The sequence below is a fragment of the Thunnus thynnus genome, chromosome 9 (assembly GCF_963924715.1).
Source record: "Thunnus thynnus chromosome 9, fThuThy2.1, whole genome shotgun sequence".
In the NCBI taxonomy this organism is placed as follows: domain Eukaryota; kingdom Metazoa; phylum Chordata; class Actinopteri; order Scombriformes; family Scombridae; genus Thunnus; species Thunnus thynnus.
The window spans coordinates 32,547,604-32,564,181 of record NC_089525.1 but is presented as its reverse complement, the minus strand read 5'-3'; the positions used below and the strand labels follow the sequence as shown (position 1 = coordinate 32,564,181).

The window sequence follows — 16,578 nt, the reverse complement described above, 5'->3', positions numbered from 1 at the left end:
ATTAAAATATTTGTATTTGCACTTATTTTATTTTATTTTTATTTATGGTTTATTGTAGGTGACCTTTCTTTTTTTTCTTATTTTTTTGTGTTTTCTATTATTAGTAGTAGTATTACTATTTGTATTATTATTATTATTATTATTATTATTTGAATTGAGGAAAACTATATTTTTGTATTTTTTTTATTTTTTATATAAAAATATTTGTATTTGCACTTGTTTTATTAATTTTTTATTTATGGTTCATTGTAGGTGACCTTTCTTTTTTTTCTTATTTTTTTGTGTTTTCTATTATTAGTAGTAGTATTACTATTTGTATTATTATTATTATTATTATTTTTATTATTATTATTATTATTATTTGAATTGAGGAAAACTATATTTTTGTATTTTTTATTTATTTTTATTCATGGTTTATTGTTGGTGACCTCTCTTTGTTTTCTTCTTACTGTATTTTTTTATGTGAATATTGAGTTTTTGTTTGATGAAGTCGGCCTGCAGGTTCGTCCGTGTGCAGACGTCATGCAGCTCCGACAGTTTGACTTCAGTGTTTAATCTGGTTAATCCTCTGCTCCGCTCTCTCTCTCTCTCTCTCTCTCCTCGCAGCGTTTTTCCATCTTATCTTCCTGCTTCATGATGTTTGTTTGGAGATCTCCAGTTTTTTTTTTGTTTTTTTTTCCTGTGTTTCAGATGACAGTGAAACACATGTGAGCGCCGTTTGGACTCCACTCCAACAAAATCCTCTTTACTGCTGCTATCAGGAAGGTAAATCTGATCCAGTCATCTTCCATTTGTAAAAGGCGGCTGTTTGGTTTTATTCATGCAGGTTTGTTTTCCATCTAACTGACGGGGGAGAGAAAAAAAAAAAATGGAAATCTCTGGCAAAATGGCCAAAGCTGATAAATCCAGATAATCTCTTCAGTCCACAGATCTTCAACAGCAGCTGGAGTCTGCTGTACACTCTAAAAAATACAGCGCTCATAATTAAACATTAAAGTGTCGTGTTTCTTTCATAGTTCAGATTATTCAACATAACTAATGTCATTTACAGTCAACAGTGGAAGTTGTTGTAGCTATTTCACTCAATTAATAATAATAATATTAACTTTTGTACATAAAATTATGTCACAGGAAAAAAAAACATTTAGTCTGACTGTTACATGTTAGTAATAAGATAAAAATAAATTATTTTTGCATTCATAACATTGCACATGTGTCTGTTTTTCCTTTTGACTTACACATACATATATATTAGTTATCTGTCTAATACTGTTTGGTTTGCTTTCACTTTTCAGAACTTGTGCATTTATATCATCCAGAGGTGAAATAATTTTAATCTGATGTTTTGATGGAGAAAAAAACAAAAAAACCAGAGCTTTATTGACAGGATCCGTTCCAAACAAAACCTGCAGAAGTGGAACACTCTCTTCTACTGAGAATATGATGACGGGGCAGCAAATACCAGAGTGTTTCTGGAGGTGAGTGGACTCTTGAAGCGACTCTTCTGAATGGTAGTTGGTGGTGACGTTCACGAGCGCTGGTGGAGAGACGACATTGGACACGAGTGAGATGTTTCTGAGGCAACTGCAAGAACGTAAACGTGACTGTACAGGGACCAGTTCCTCTAAAAGGTCTCTGTGCAGTTGTTTTGGTCCACATGTGAGTCAGATCTGCCTGAACAGATTGTACAAAGGATGAAACCCAACCAGAGTCTCATTCAACTGGATTTAAACAATGAAGCCTTGAAAACACCCTAAAATTGATGACGTACTTGCTCTTTAAAAAAGTTGATATTCTGCACATTTCCAGCTCTAGATTTCTATTCTGGGGCTCTACTGGAATATCTTTGCATGATTTCCAGTTAAAAACTCCTTATTTATCTTCTACTGGTCCTTTATGCAGCCCCTCAGTTCAGCCTCTGTCTGAAACAGGCCTACTGTCTCTTTAAGGCCCCGCCTCCTGATGAGTCCACTGTGTTCTGATTGGTCAGCTTCAGGACGCTTCCTCCTTCCTCCTCACTTCTTTTTCTCCTTCTTTACTCCAAATGGAAACTTCTCAAATCCATCCGTACATGTTGGAGCTGAATCACATCTGAAATATGAGAGCGAACGACGTGAACGACCTCAGCAACAAAGATTATGGATGCACGTTTACGAACATGTGACCAGCTGACGTCATCTCGTTGGGAAAGTAAAAACACATTTTTACGTAAAGTACGTTCACCTAAAGTTGTGGAACTTTGACCACGTTTAACATCATAACAGGTTATAAATGACAGTGCTCAAGGTAAGGTAACCATAGCAACTAATACTTCCATTAATTTACTGGAGCCAGAACGATGGGTTAAAGTGACTACAAACACACTTGAAAACATTAACACAATAATAAAGCAAGAAAAAAACACATATTTCTGCCCAGACTTTGCTCTAATTTTTTTAGCTTTCCTTGTGAATTATTAGAAGGACACAGTCCATGATCAAACATCATTTTTTTAAGGTCACAAGCCAAAAAACATTGGAAACACCTGCTATAAAAGGACATGATATCATCCTCCACAGTTTGCAGAACTCACTGAACTATGAAAATATTGAGGTTTTATCTCCAGGCTCAATTCCCACATGATTTTTGCCCAAATTAGATCAGTTTCTGTGCTTTTTTTGTGTGTTTACACGCTGTTTAATGCACGCCATATCAGAGCTAAAACTGTGACCTTCATCACATTGACCAGGAAGTGTAAACGCAGCATTAAACTACAAGACTGCTCTGTTTTTTTGCAGTGTATGTACAATGAGCAGATGCTTTTTTTTATATAAATGGAAATATGCTCCTGCAGTTCTAATCACACATAGCATCAGTCCTTATCCCTTTGTCGTATCTTTTGTAGCAGTGTTGTGCAAAGCTAACATGCGACGGGGCATAATTACAGATTCCAGTATGTTAATAAAGGAGCGAGTGCTGATTTAGCTAAGAGGCTCAGTGTGTACCGTTTAAAGCCGAGTTTCCCCTCATCTGAATATTCATCAGAGTCACACTCAGCTGAAGATGAAACGGCCTCATTGTTCATCATCAGCAGCAGCGGCGGCGGAGGCGACGGCGTCCCGGCTCGTTCATGTTATGCACATATTAATGATGAGGACAATTCACTTCAAGTGATCCCTAATCTGTTGACAAGAAGTCTCTGCAGGCCCTTCAGTCGGTTTGATGCAGATGACGATGTTTTATCTGTAAATCCCCCTGGAGACGAGAGAAAAACTGCAAAAAAAATGAAAATCTACAAGTCGTTCAGACAAACAATCGACTCCTGAAAATCTGATAAAACAATTATTCAACTGTTTGCAATACAAATCAACATCTTTTAGGATTCTTTGACATCTCACAGTACGTGTTAATAATGCATTGATGTAACATGCATTGAGATTAAAGGACCATTCCTGTGTTTTTGCATGTTTTAAGTAGTTTATAACCACATTGGCTCCCATATAAACCCTGATTATAAGCCGACTCGCCGCCGTCAAACTACTGGAAACAGATGGAAAGTTTTTCTCTGGTTGTTATAATTTTTGTGACTCCTCATCTTCTAACTAGACATTAACTCTTGGATGGTCGACATGATTCGGTTCCCAGTTTTCCTTTGCGGCAGTGAAACATGTGGTTGATGAGTTTACAGCATGTTGTTGCATAGAGAGCAGGAGTCACAGCGGCTGTTAGTGAAACTTCTCTCATGTTGTCTTCACTTTAAACAATCACAGTTTCTGTGTGTGTCTATGTAGCCGTGATGTGGTGTGAAGTTTCTGAGGAGGCGCAGCCCTTTAACCTATAAATCCTGATTGCTTTTAGCTCTGGATTCTTAAAATAACAAGCTGACATCCATCTTTTATTCAGACCAACATGACTCTTATAGGTACACTGCTGTCGACAGCTATTAAAGCAGATCATACTGTAACTTGACAGTTTTTGAACAGCATTGCATCATGGACTTCTGCCGCATGTTGTGTGTACGTCTACCAAGGCTCGCCAACAAGAAGAGGTTTGACCAAACCTTAACAAACTTGTAAAAACAGTAAAGACGGGGACACACACATGACGACTGGTTGTCAACACGAGGGAGACGTACCGGTAAATAAACAAAAGAAGAAGAGAGGTTTGGTGTGGTGTGAGGGCACTGAAGAACATCAACATCAAACCAGAACCGACCAGAACCTGAAGTGAACCCGTCCATCCAGGATCTCTTCAGTGTAAACTGCGCTGCATATTAATGTAATAGTATAAGCAGCTGGTTGCCTCCATGTTTTTTTTTAGTACATGTGATAATTGGCATCTTTCTCACAGAGTCGTTTCCCACCAGAACTCCAGCGGTTACAGAGCAGCCGTTCAGTCTGTATGATTAATCAGTCGTAAGGTTTCTGCCTGACTGTCAGAGACTGAAAATAAACTGGTGCCAGTTGGTGGAAACATTAGTGTGTGGTCTGTTCAGTCTTTAGTTTTGTCTCCAGCTTAACACAGAGCATCAGACATTAAAACGCACTAAAAACATAAAAGCGTATGATTAATGAATCAGGTTTTCTATAATTAAAGCTACAAATCTTGAAGTTTTCTCGCATCATTTTGTCAGTTAATGTCCTAAAGTCTCGTCTGCTGGTTAGAAGTTATTTTATATTTGTGCCAATACATTTCATTTTGTCTTGAAGTGACATTTTCTGCCTTAAAAATGAATTTCCCAAGTGCAGATTTTTTTATTTCATTTTATTCAACATGCTGCTGATTGACACCATGACATCACAGAAAGGTCACAAATGAAGAAATTAGAGTTTTCACACATGAGACAAGACGAGGTTTTGTCTCCAGTTTTGTGACATTTTGTGAAACTGTCGTTTTTCCTAGAAAATCAATGAGAAATGATTGATGACTGCACTTCATTAGTAGATTATTTGCATCTTTTGTGAGTGCACAGACACAAATGACTTCCATCTTGACCTTATATCTCAGTGTCACTGCCAATCTAATAACATCTGAGAATCTGAACATTAAAAACAGTCTCACTTCTGTCAATAAATGTAAATTAATGGAAGATATAAAACCTGAAAATGAGGCTTGTATCTAAGATATCACACAGGATGATTTGAGATAAACAGTGATATTAAACTCATTTACTCCTCGTGTGCTCCGTGTTCTTTTTAATTTTTTTTTAACACCTCATATTAATTTGTTTTGACTTCGCTCTAACCAAAGCGCACACAGAAAGAAGAAGCTCGTTGGTGTCAGAACGGAGGCAGAAGTGCAAACTATGATCCAGATCCCAACGTTTCCACAACTATTTTTATCGCTCGCTAATTAGTGAGGGCTTTAATTTCTGCTCTGTCCTCCAGACGGACCACAGGGGGTTTAACACTCCACAACCTGACGCTCTTCCCCCCTCCCACCGACCCCCCCTCTTTCCCTCCACCTCCGCCATCATGCTGCTGCTGCTGCAGCCGTCGTCACCGTGACAACTTCTGAAAGATGAAGGAAATATAAAGTGTCTTAAATAAACAGAGACTCACAAACACACTGAAATGCCAGAGGTACATCAGCTTTTTCATGTTTTAGATCCTTATTGGCTGCTGTTACAGACGTATGAATGGTTCTATATTTGTGAGGACACTGAAAGAAGTATTGAGAGTTGAGTAAAAGTGTCATCACAGTCAGTATTCAGCTCTGTGAGGCTGCACGCTCATCGTAAAGAATGATGACACTTTCTATGTCCCTGCTGTTAAGATCAAAAGTCAATTTGGTCCTCACAAAGATGTAAAGAATACCAGAAGTGCACACACACACACACACACACTGGGTGTAGCGTCCACTGCAGTTTTTTTTGTTTTTTTTTTCTCGTTTGGTGAAATGAGTCGGCGGCTTCAGCCGAATTCCTCACAGAGAATTCATCCAATAACTGTTGGAGGGGGAAAGACAAGAAATTAGTTTTCTGCTCTCTGCTGATATGAAACAATATGAACTGCACTGTTTGCTGTGTGTGTGTGTGTGTGTGTGTGTGTCTCGCCCTGACTCCGGGCTCCTCGTCTCTCATCTCTCTTGCTCCTCAGAAAAGATTTCAAAGCTCCAGAAATCTGACAAGTTTCAGTGGAACTCAGAACTTTCAGCAGCCTGTAAACGGACAATTTACTTTCTGTCGCACCTTCAGAATAAACACCGGTTCAGTTTTCTGTCTGTAACTCAAACTGGAGAAATTACAGAACATTAAAACAATGCTGTCGGCTCAGCGAGGCTGCACTTGAGCTTAATGTAGACGTCAGCATGTGCTAACATGCTAACATGCTAACAGAGATCATATTTATCACGTCTTCCATCGTTTGTTGGGACTAAACACAGAGTGCAGCTGAGGCTGATGGGAGCGTCAGCAGTTTGCAGGTATTTGCTCCTAAACCAAAGTGTTTTGACCTGATGGTGGCGCTAGAGGAAAAGTCTCCACAGTTAATGTTAATTCATCCTGTGGGAGACATGAATGTTTGGATAAAATTTCATGGCAATACATCTAACAGCTGTTGGGATATTTCGGGGTCCAAAGTTTCAATTGGGGGTCACGAGATCCTCTTGATTTGAAATTTGTTGACATAACTCAGCTTTTAATTCATTTCTGTGAGGAAAACAACACATTTTAAAGGCATATTTTAGTTTAAATCTTTAAAATAAATAACTGTATAAACTCTTAAAGGTGCGCTGTGTTCAGAGGTTTCCTCTCTGTGTGGACGATGTTGAAGCAGAATCACCTCAGAAAACATGACAACTGTTACATTTATAGATAAAATATTTGCTGTCTCTTAGTTAAGATTAATCTGCAGAGGCTGTCTAAAGTCACAGTTTTATAAACATCCAATGATAGATATTAGAGTTCTTTTCATTGAGTATAAAACAGTGAAGCACGTTGATTTCTGACACATAAAACAGTTTATTGTGTATATAGTCAGTATGCTGCATGTTTCGTATGCTGTTTCATTCTCTGCTCTCCGTGACGTTGACCTTTAACCTCCTTAATATTGTTTGATGTATCAGTTTGTCTTTCAGCTCCTTGTATGACCTTTGACCTCCAGGCTGTGTGCTTGTTTTTATCTCTAGCGTTGTTTCTTTTAAATCATTTCAAAGTGAATTATCTAACTCTTTACATCACACACATATAATCCTGCTTTGTTCAGTGTGTGTGTGTGTGTGTGTGTGTCTTACCTGCGGGCTGAACAGCAGCGCTCTGAAACTCTGCAGCTGTTATTATTTTACAGATTGTTTTAACTCTTCCTGCACATGTGACTGGAGCTGCTCAACAAACTGCTTCAATATTTAAATGTTTTAAGTTTCTGACATAAACTAAAACCTGATCTGATCTCATTTCATCACGTCAGCCGTCTGTCGGTAGTTTAAGTGGAGTTTTGGTTCCAGTCCGTCACATCCCCCCCCCACCTCTCCCGGTCCCGCTCACCCGTGATATATTCTTTGTTTTTAAATGATGGCGAGCAGCAGAAGCTTTCCAGGTGGTTTCTTATAATATTCTGCAGTGTAGTGATGAGTTGATCTGTTGTGGCAGGAAGGTTTGGAGCCGATTCAAGACTGCATCTTAAATACAGCTTTATTATTTGTATTTAACATTTGTTTTTAAGTTAAGAGAAGGAAATTATAACCTAAGAGGATTGTGTATCTTTGACATATGTAAAGTCAAACTATGGGACAGTCTTAGTGATGAGTTTCAAAAAAGCCTTAAAATGTAAAATAATAAAGGATTATAACGTAAAATGATAAAGATGTGAAATAATTAGGATTACGATGTAGAGTAATTTTTTTTTCTTTATTTCATATTGCTGATATTCTGGGTTATCGTATGGATTGTATAGGATCGGCAACAATAAGCCTTGTGGGCTTCAGCTTGTTCCTTTTTTGGTCATTGATTGTGTGATTTGTTTATTGTGTGAAATGGATCGGTATAAACATGTATGATGATGTTTTTGTCAGTTGCATACACACACAATTTGTTGTTTTGTTCCTTCTTATGTATGACCGAAATAAACTATTCATTCATTCATTCATACCACGAAGCACTTTTAAATGAACTAATTAGTAATAATTTTATGATATATTGTGTTATTTTGACATGTTTCACGTTTTATTCATCAAACATTTACAGGTATCTTGTCTCCCAGGTGGTGTCTGATGGGGTGTCTGGTACACCAGGACTAGACCCAAACGCACGACTCGAACAACAGAAAAACTCCAAAAAACAAAGTCTTTTAATTGCAGGTTCGGTACACCGGCAGGCAGTCAAAGAAGGCAACAAGACCAAAAGGGCAGAGTCAAAAAAGCAGATCCGGGGATCAAAAAACACTAGAGAGGAACTGGCACAGGGAGCAGGGGTCACACACACTAAATACACATGGGGAGTGAGGGTAACGAGACACAGGTGGAGGACATTAGGGGATGATGACAAGGACAGGAGCGGGAAACACACAAGGGCAGGAAGTTAGATAACAAATTAAAAAAGGAAATGCAGAACCACATGAGAAAGAAAAAAACAAAACATAACCTGAAGACAAGATGATTCATGACATTTGGTAAATGAAAGCTGGTTTACTGGAGGAGACGCAGTTATGTCAGCTGTCATCTACTTCTGTTTAACACCCAGTTCTGTATTTCAGTGTATTTTGGTGTATTTCAGTGTATTTCAGTGTATTTCAGTGTATTTCAATATATTTCAGTGTATTGCAGTCATGTTTTTGGGGTTCTGGATCTAAACACACTTTTTTCTCCTTTACTTTTTTTTTAAATTAATTTTTCAAATTAATTTTTACACAACATGAGATAAAAACTGTATGACTATTGTTGAGTCTTTTATTTCTACACACAGTGACTTCATACTGCATAAATAAGAGAATTTACTCAACAATTTAAAGGAGCGTGTGATCTTTCAACTGATCTGAGAGCAGGCAAATCCACAAAAGTAAGATTAAGATTGAAATAAAATTAATAATGCATGAACTGATATTTTTATTTGGTTACATAAAGCATCTGAATATGTGTCCCACAGCTGTTAAACACTATGCATTAAGATGTTTCACTAAACATGTAAGAAGCACCTTTAAAAACACCTTCCAGCGCCGGTCGCTGCAGCCGGCATGTTTGTCAGGATGTCTGAACATTTTGACACGTGACCTTGTTGTCTGTCCTGAGCGGCTGGAACAGGAAGTCATACCTGCCGTCTCTCGTCGCCTCATTGCCGCTCTGAACATCATATTAGCGTGTCGGCTTTCGCCCTGTTATGCAAAAACAGGGAAAAAAAACCCTCCTAATAATGTCTGGCGGCGGAGAGGAGAGCAGAGGCAATAACAGAGAACACATTCAGACAGATTGCCAACATGAGGAACAAAGTGACTGTGGAGTCTGAGGGGAGTAATATTACAGCCATTTGGCTAATAGCCACAACGCTTGTTACAGAGGCTTCACACTGACGGAGAACAAACAGTCTGGGTGAGCAGCCGAGGCCGCCAGACGAGGTCAGGACAACGCAGCGTTTTAGCCAGGTGATGCTGCACCCGGTTCTCCTCAAACAAGGATACAGTATTGTTAGGCCTGCAACTAATACTTATATTTTAGTTATTATTTGTTTTGTCTGTAAAATGTCTGAAAAAGTGAAAAATACCCATCACAATTTCCTGACGCCTAAATTAACATCTTCAAAAGTCTTTCTGGTCTCCGTGTGCCTGTGTGGGTTCTCTCCGAGTGCTCCAGCTTCCTCCCACAGACCAAAACGTTCAAAGTGAGCCGCTCCGGCCGTCGCCATCTTTGCAGTGCGTGATGCTGCCTAACTCCCAGCCAATCAAAAATAGGCAAAGAGGCGGGCTGAATGGCTGAAACAAGCCACCTAGCGGCTGGCGGACCTGTCACTCAAAGCAGCCATGTCCTTCATTATGCAGAACTTTACAGCTTAATAAGATTTAAACAGGTGAGTTATAAAAAAAATCACCCCCCGTACAGTTGTCATGAAAGAGGAAATTAGCTTTAGAGACAAAAACCGTTGTTTGTACCAGGCTGTAAACATGTTTATTTCTGCTGTAAAGTTGGGCATTTTAACATGGGGGTCTATGGGGATTGACTCGCTTTTGGAGCCTCAAGTGGCCGTTCAAGGAACTGCAGCTTTTGGCACTTCTGCATTGGCTTCATTTTACAGCCCCGGAGGTTGCTGCTTGCTGGTGAGCTGTCCAGGGCGTATCCCGCCTCTCGTCCAAAGTCAGCAGAGATTGGCTCCAGGATGAATGTTTTATTCAACCAAAGTCTAAAACCCCAAAATATTCAGTTTATTATTGAATATGAGAGTCAATAACAGTTGTTCCAGCTTCTCAAATGTGACTATTTGATGCTTTTGTATATTGACTATTTTCAAAATAAAAGCCTATTAATTTTCTGAGGACTGATTGATCAGTTACTTGTTTCATCTCTGATTGTAGTCTTCTAGCTTTGGTCTGTTTGATGTCCACACTGACTTATTACAAATGAACCAAGAGGTGTAAAGCTGGAATAAGGCTTCTGCTTCAAACCAACACAGAGAAAGGTGTTATGGGTAACCCTCTGGACCAGCAGAGAAACAGGAGCACCTCCTCTAGCTGATCATGAGGGTCTGTTTGAAAGAAACGGAGCATTAGTCCTCCGAACAAAGCCATTAGTCCACAAACACACACACATGAACACACTCACACCATACATACACACAAAACCACGTCTCCAGTCTGGTCCAATTAGCAGCTCTCAGTAAACTTCAATCAACCAGTCACAATCCATTATGGAGATGGTGGACTCACACACACACACACACACACACTCACACACACACACACACACACACACACACACACACACACACACTTGGCGCAGCAGCAGTTGATGTCGATTCTTGTTACTAACATGCAGCCAGTACTTGTTTCTCCTCTCAGAAGAAGCACCGCTGTCCTCCGTATTCCTCTGCAGCAGAAAGTAGTTCTCCTCCTGCAGGTGTTTGACAACCAGCTAAAAAGTCGGATATAAAAACAAAGATTATTGTCAAATTTGGACATAAAAGAGTTCACAGTCAGCTCACTTATTCTTAGCCATTTTTTTTTTTTTTAATCAAACTTTTATTGTGGCGAGCTGCTGTGTACAATCACCTTGCAGGGTTCAGTAAATTTTTATTTAATTCAAATTTAAATATTCATATTTCCCAGAGGTTGATTCATAATGACTTTTATGACCTACAGACTTTTCTTCTAGTATCACCATCAGGATGAAATGTCACAAGATATTCAAACATTCATACAGATAAATACAGATTGTCATGAAATTTACTGGTTACATTCCTGTTTTCCAGAAGATGAACCCTTTCCTTTAAGCTCCACCACTGATAAGGATCTAATTAAATCAGTAGCGTCTTCTCTCCTACATTGTCTTATTAGCAGTATTTAGGGGGCGCTAACAGGAGTTAAGGTGGTGATAAACTCCTTCAGACATGCTTTTCAGATGCTGGAAATGCCCATTAAACTCCCTCCTTCCACACCTCTTGGACAGTAGATAAGGGAGGGCTGAACATGGCCATTTCTTTCCAAAACAGACAAGCCGACATTCAAACCCTCTTCATGCAGTGATTGGCCAGCTGTGTGGAGGTGAGTTCATGTGAACAGCTGAGTGCAACACTGACTGACTGCTGTTATCTATGTATTTAAATGACATCACGTCTCCCCTGTCCTCCTCCCTTCTCTGTGACAGTCGGCTTTTCACTGAAGCCGTTCAGAACAATTATAAACAAAACGCGCTCATCAGACGCTTCCAGTGCGTTTAGGCCTTTAGTGTGTTACCAGCATCATAATTTTGCACACACCTGCTTTCTAAAGTGCTTTTGTGCTACTTATGTTTATACCCCAATATACTAAAATATAATTAGTAAAGTCCGAGGAGATTAAATAAAATCAGACCCAGTTGGATTCAGGCTGCAAATCTCTACAGCAGAGCAGGAAAAAAAAAAAAAAAAAACAACTTCCAGCCACAGAAACTTTCCAAACATTTTTCATTGCAGCAGGGAGAGAAAACTTCCAGCCAGAGAGAGTCAGCTTGTTGGCTGGATGTGAGAGAATAATGACTAATTATGAGCAGAATGAATAAGGGCATGCAGAGGTATAACTCAGCCTGCAGTCTGATATTTAGAGGGGGTCATATTGAAACCGGTGACGTTTTTGATTGGTAAGCGCAATATTTACTGAGTAATATTTACTGAGCAGTGCCTCAGCAGCCAGCTCTGCTTATTAGAGCAGATTTCCAGGCTTGGTGGGCGGCGGCGGTTTGGCAGCCGAGACGCTCAGATGTGGATGTGAAGGTAAATTCTGCCACCGCCCTCGGCTGTCACAGGGAATACGAATATTTCACTACAGGAGAAAATGGCACAGATTGCAGATTCTCCAGAGTATACAGGCTCAGTGTGTGTGTGTGTGTGTGTGTGTGTGTGTGTGTGTGTGTGTGTGTGTGTGTGTGTATGGATTCTCATCACACTGCAATGCTGAAGAAATGGAGGCACTCAAAACAGAAATCAATGCACACTGCACATGTATCTTCTGTTTGCGGTTTTTTGGTGTTTTTTGCTTCTTCTTTTTGTTTCCTCTCCATGTTGTGTGTTTTCTTTGGTTCCTCCGTGTTCTCTCTTTACCTAAACTCCACCACAACAACTCTCCGCTCCGAGCCAAACACGCGGCTGGCTTCACCTCTTAAAGAAGGAAGAGAGAGAGAGATGAAACCAGGCAGAAATAAATGCAGCTTCTTGAATTGTAAATTTATTTTTTCTCCCCCTTCCTAAAAATCAGCAGATTCCTGTGTTTCCGTTTCTGCGTGTTGGCAGTGCTGACGGCCTTCTGGTGCCGTCCAACTGGTGCTTTTGCATGTTTTAGCCCTTTAAAAGTTACACAAGAAACTCAAACATTGTGACTTTCTAACTAAACATGAGTTAATTGCATTGTTTTGCTTTTAACTTTATTACCTGGCTCAAATGCTCTATTTTAAACTATTGCAAACTGCTTTGTCACAAAGGAGGAAACCTGCTCTGTTGACAGGACATGTGTGTGACAGGAAGACACTTAATCATTCATTCATTCATAATTTCACCCTTCATTCTCCCTCTCTCTTTCAGATCCTCCCGCTTTCACATCAGCTGTTAGTCACGTCACTTCTAGTTAACAAATCAGATTTCTCCACGATCCCTAAACAGCCAATCACAGCCTAGCTGTCAAACTTTAAAACCGTTTCCCTCTCTGTCGCTGTCAGCTGTCATTTCAGGCAATAATCGCGTCCACCCCCACCCCATCCACCTCCTCAGCCGCAACACCGGAGCTCGCTCCTCGCCTCTCCATCCCGGATCATCACTCGTCTGCTCAGCCTCTCGTTCCGGCGAGGCCCCAAGTCTCCAGGAGCCGATACCACACCACCTCGATCCACGCCTCTCCATCACCGCCACCAGTGTCTAGACTCCATCGGGGGGGGGGTTATCCTATACATGCATTCATCGCCCCCTCCATATTAGGCCACATAATCGCCAAAGACTTTTAAATTTATTATCATACTGTTCAATAAACACCATTCACTACGTAAACTCTCCTGATTGAAATAACTCTGGTGTTCATTGGTTGGAGAATCAACTGAGCCAATCAGAGCTTTGTATCGTCAAAATTAAGTTATCTTCATCTACAACTAGCTCGCTACATCCATAAAAAATTACAGAAAAATTGTAACAAAACATATTTTTTTAAAACAGCCATGTATCACGTATTAAATGTCAAAAGCTCTAAAAAGCCACCGTACGCTAACAGCAAACAGACACAGTTAGCTGTAGACTAGCTGGTGAACATAGTGGAGCATTTAGCAGCTAAAGATCCAGATATTTCCTCAGGAGTTGGTAGAGAGTAAAAACAGAGTTAAAAGAGAGTGAATATTGGACTTACATTCACCAGGTGGACAGAAACACGACTCCAAATGAATGATAACATTGCTCCGTAACCGCTGGATGTGGAAACTGTTTGCTAACAAGTTCAAACATATCGACTCTAAAAGCTGATGATATGTCAGTGTTGTGTTCACTACTTGTGGATAAAAAGGGAACATTTAGACTGAGATGTGAGATGTTCTTCACTCTTATAACCGCTAAAACTTTTGAGTCATGAGAGCTGGTTTTCTTAGCTGGTAGCTGAAGAAAAGCCGCTGCCTCGTTCTACGGTTTCTCTTTAATCTGTGTTTGCCGGCATCATCTCTGCTTTCCCCTTTAACTTGCATTGAAGAACTCCTCGGCAACCGGTTGGTGGATATCAGACATTTTGATGAAAACAGACGTCTGAGCATATTATCAGCAAATTTAGTGATGTTTCCTATCATTGTTATGCTGACGATATTCCGCTCTATGTATCTTTTAAACCTGATAAACTGTCTGTGCTGCACTGACTGCTATTAAGGACTGGATGTCAAACAACTTCCTACAGCTTAATACTGACAAGACAGAGGTTCTCATCACTGCTTCTGACAGTATAGCTCCCAAGGTAGCTAAGAGTATTGGGTCCCTTTCATCAGCTGTTAAGTCAAACTTAAGAAATCTCGGTGTCATATTTGACCAGGCTATGCATTTTGATTAGCATGTTAAATCATTGACCTGTACATGTTTTTTCATCCATCGTCCATCGTCTTACAACCGGAACTAGAAACGATCATCCATGCGCCCGTTTGGACTATTGTAATTCCATTTTCACTTGTCTCAGCAAAGCATCTGTGAACCGGCTACAAACGGTCCAAAATGCTGCTGCAAGACTGCTAACAAGGTCCAGCAGGATGATTCACATCACTCCTATTTTAAGTTCTTTGCACTGGTTGCCCATTCGTTTTAGGATTCATTTTAAGGTTCTTACTATTACATATAGAACCCTGCATGGACAGGCTCCAGAGTCCATCATGGATCTTATCCATCCCTACGTCGCCAGTAGGTCACTCAGGTCTTCCAACCAGGACCTACTGGCTGTCCCTCGATCACGGCTGAAAACCAAAGGTGATCGTCCCTTTTGCGTTTGTGGCTCCAACACTATGGACAAATACAGTCAGCAGTGTCTGTAGAAGCTTTTAAAAAACTATTGAAGACCCATCTTTTTAAATTGGCTTTTGTGTCTTCTTGAGTTGTTTGTTTGATATTTGTTATATGAGTTACGTCACCTGTTTTCAGCAACAAGTTGATTCCAGTGGTGACTGTGAAGGATTATCTGTCTTCGCAGGTGGATTTTTTTTACACTGAACTAAAATGAAGTGAGCTGTCTGGAAGGTTTGAAATCAGACTAACTGACTCAGTTTGTGAAATGTTCAGCAGGAATGTAAACTTTACATAATCTATAGTTAATGGACTAAAGTATGAATAAAAGCATCGGTATTGGTCCTTTAGCCTTGGAAGAAGAACTCAGTGACTGAGATGAGCAGAATACCGATAAAATGTTTCAGTTTTTCTTTACAGTGAGTCAGAGATCAGAAAAGAGAAAAGAAAAAAAAGATTTTTTTTTCTTGTGTGTCAAGGACCGAAGAGAAACACAAAGAAAAGCAAAGAGACGAAAATGATGAAAGATCAGAAAAAGAGAGTCTGGCCTTGCTGGAGACAAACACTGTCTCTTTGCATAATTCAACCAGCCAACACACAAACACACACCAATATATATTCCTAAAGTCAAAGTCTGCGACAGCTTCTGGATTCAGATGAAAAAATAAAATGAAGGCACGAAGGATGAATGTGTAATGATGAAATGGATTTGGTGTGTGTGTTTGGACGACTGGAGTCCATATTTAATCTGGTGGGTTTCATCACTATAATGGGGAGAAATGATGAAGCTTAAAAGCAAACAAAAAAAAAAATCTAACAATAAACATCAGAAAGCATCAGGACCAAATGTCTCTCTGAACTGAGTGTTTGGTGAACTAGAATTTCATCAAACATCCAATAACTTTTGGCTTTAAAGGATAACGTTGCCGATATATTTCATTTTTCCTCACTGTAAACAAACCTTATGTAAAGACCAACAGTGAACTGATCCGTCGCTTCGTCTCCTCCCTTGGTTACCGTTGCTATGCCAGTCCAAGTTTTGCATTTTACCACATCATGATGTGGTTTCCATGAATCAGGTTTCCATACAAACTTAGACAGATTTAATCAAATATTGTGGTTCCATCCGCTGCTGTTTATCAAGATAAACAGCAGGTGGCGCTAGTTTTCCAGTCCATGCTGTTAAACTATCTCAGAAGAAGAGGACACAACGAAATGACGTCATTAAAAGAATGGCAGTCAAACTGAAAAACTGAAAAATAACACGGAAAACATGATAGAAAAACAACATTCGTGGTTGTTTTATGTATTAATTTGAGGAACGTTACAGTCTCCTCATCACAGATCTGATGTTTACGTTTCTTCAGTGACGTTTAAGTCACATGATTCATGTACTTCGATGATTCAATCACTAAATCTGTTTCCATTGCACTTTCCACCTCAACCTGTGATATTTTGAGATGTTTCAAATGTGAAAA

General features: G+C 39.7%; 1 long non-coding RNA gene across 1 annotated transcript in view; it reads right to left on the bottom strand.

Moving 5' to 3' along the window:
* Nucleotides 1–8,993: 8,993 nt before the first annotated feature.
* The window catches only part of LOC137188809 (uncharacterized), a 374,566-nt gene continuing 366,981 nt past the window's right edge, over nt 8,994–16,578 (bottom strand). The window contains exon 2 of the long non-coding RNA XR_010929531.1: nt 8,994–9,284. This is a non-coding gene — a long non-coding RNA (uncharacterized lncRNA). The remainder of the gene's footprint in view (nt 9,285–16,578) is intronic.